General features: G+C 25.1%; 1 pseudogene; it reads left to right on the top strand.

The window, feature by feature from the left end:
• The first annotated feature begins 1,270 nt into the window (after nucleotides 1-1,270).
• Nucleotides 1,271-2,626, top strand: LOC112693311 (annotated as a pseudogene).
• Nucleotides 2,627-2,902: the final 276 nt, after the last annotated feature.

Raw genomic sequence — 2,902 nt, 5'->3', positions numbered from 1 at the left:
AAATTTCGCAAAATTCGCAGTTCTGTACTACCCTTTCTAAAATCCACAAACCGTATTTTATTGCTATAGATGTATGAATCACCGTACGCCGGCAGCGGTAACCGATTTTCAATCATTAAAATAACTGAATGAAACATTTAGTCTACTATTCACAATAGTTTTTGACTGAGGAAAATATGAAACACATATAATTATTGCAAACAATCTTATATTTAAGAGTTATTATGTATTACATTTTTAGATTACAAACTGAATTTATATACAGAGTATCCCAGGATGATTCGACAAATGCAATAACTTTTGTTCTATTTATGATTTTCAAATTTTTTTTTTTTTTAATAAACACTACATCCTGTCCTACAGCAAAATTGGATTAAAAGATTTATTTAATTTTTAGAATTCAAATTTGAAAATTTCTAAAAATAATTTCTACAGTTTAAAAAAAAAATTCAAAATAGCCATTTTGTAAACTGGATTTTTAAAAAAACATTTGTGTTTAAAAATCTAATAAAGGTAGTTCCGTTAATTTTCTATGACTTTTTAAATTTTATGAAAAAGTTAACAATATTACATAGTTATAATCTATATTTTTGTATAATAGCTAATTGAAATTTAATTTATTCCAAAATTTTTTTTATCATTGGTAGCTATTATCTTAATATTATTAATTATAAATTGATATTTATCATTATAACTCTAAATAATTAACATCTGTACATAATGTATGAATTATAAATATAATCAGATAACCTTACAAATTTAAATTTGCTAATTCATAATCAAAATAAATTAAAAGTTTTTACGGGTATGATTTTTACTTTTAAGTTTATTGGTATTTATAATATCACTTAAATTACATGGATCACAATTTTTCTGCATTCTAAATTTTTTGGTACATTTGTCATTTATTCTTCTGTAAAATCGCAGAGTTGCAGAGAAAACCTACTCATGCAATTTATAAATGTGTCATTCAAATAGTGTACAGTTCAATTTGAAGAAAATTGTTTATCAAACTCGATGAATAATATTTATAATATGTCATACTGGAAATAAAATTTGAATTTCTTTTTAATAATTTATTGAAAAAATGCAAATTATTAGAAATTACAACTTGTTGATTAAATTTGGGGATGATGTATTTTCGGCTATGGTCGTATACTATTTCGCAAAGTATATGAACTTAAAGTCGAATATAAAAATAGAACAATTCAATAAAAACTCCTAACACATGATAACACTAACTAATACAACTAAAAAGTTCCCTTTCAATATGGACTTATGTGAAGCAATGTTGTTGGTCAATATTTGACTAAATAAATTTTCAAACTAAAAATTTCGATATTTTTTAGAAAATCATACTGAAAAAGATATACCCACCTTAAGAAAAGGCTCTATAGATTAATGTTTTATTGAAATTATGAAAAAGAGAACATATTTTTGATCATATAATTTGGATTTGTATTGATGAAACTACCAATGTTAACATTGGTAGTTTCATCAATACATTTTTTCAATTGAAGTCCGATTTATAGCCAACGTTATCATCGGGACGTTAGAAGGTGAACAACCTGTAAAAATATTTCTTTTAAATACCGAAGAATTAGAAAAAGCTAACCATTCTACGTTTAAAAAGTCCTTTGACAGAAAGCTCTCCGTATTGTAGCTAGATGGCATCAAGCATAATAATGTTTTATTGTTTTCGTTTGGCGCAGCACCGTATATGGTAAAATGTGAACAAGCATTAAATACGTTATACTCTAAAATGATTCATGTTACTTTTGCTGTCCAAGAACCATATAGGGTGACTGAAAATATATACCGTTAATATAATTTTATTGACCACCTTGTTTCCAACATAAAAAAAGATTTAGAAAAGTTTTATCTTGCCTTTTTCTTTTTAAAACAAAAGCATCAAATAAACATTTACCTCCAGAGCCAGTTATAACACGTTGGGGTATACGGACAAACGCAGTTATGTTTTATTGTGAACATTTTGAACTCATTTTTAATATTGTAAATATATTGGATTTAGAGGATGCTTTGAGTATGGTATAAAAAATGCGAAAAAATATTTGACTGAATTTCATATGAAAAATTATTTAGTATACATAAAATCAAATTTCAGTAATCTGTCAAAATCAATTACTATGTTTCAAACGCAACAAGGTATGCCTTTAGTTGACTCAATTGAAACTGTTGACAACATAAGTGTTCAAATAAAACGTCTTACTGGAACACACGAAAAAAATATTTATACAAAGATGGAAAATGTATACAAATATGGGTCTAGATATGCTTAAGAAAATTAAAAACATTCTTGATGGTGAATTAGTTGACATGAACGACTTACCAGAAAACTTGGATATTAATGGTCTGACATATTTCAAATATGCTCTCATCACGTTTTCACGTTAATAAGCGTAGAAACATCATTTTTCCTCATATTAAACTCTTTTAACTGATAATAGAAGATCTTTCTAAGACTAGAACATTAAAAAACTGTTGATTTTACAGTGTAACATATATAAAATTATATTTTAGATTAATTATTTCTTATATACATAATATTTAATGTTGAAATTAATATTTTTTCGGATAAATAGATATGAAAAAAGGCATTGATTAATACAAAAAAAAAACATTACGAAGAATTCAACATTTTGGAATTTATTATAAAAGTTATATAAACTGTGTTAAAATGTACAAATAAAATAAAATATGATTAGTTTTCTTTACTACATATTAATTAAAGTTATACAATATAAGCTAAATGTTTTTTTTTTAATGCTGCATATTCGCTGCATATTCACTGCATATTTGATTGGAAATTTAGACATTTTTACGTGCATGTATGTAAATGTAAATTTTCAAGTTTTTAAGTGCAATAAGTTCCGAGAACTGT

Source organism: Sipha flava, unplaced genomic scaffold (assembly GCF_003268045.1).
Source record: "Sipha flava isolate LNK unplaced genomic scaffold, YSA_version1 84_pilon_pilon, whole genome shotgun sequence".
Taxonomy (NCBI): domain Eukaryota; kingdom Metazoa; phylum Arthropoda; class Insecta; order Hemiptera; family Aphididae; genus Sipha; species Sipha flava.
Note: the sequence above shows the minus strand (reverse complement) of the source record. Positions and strands in the feature narration are given on the sequence as shown.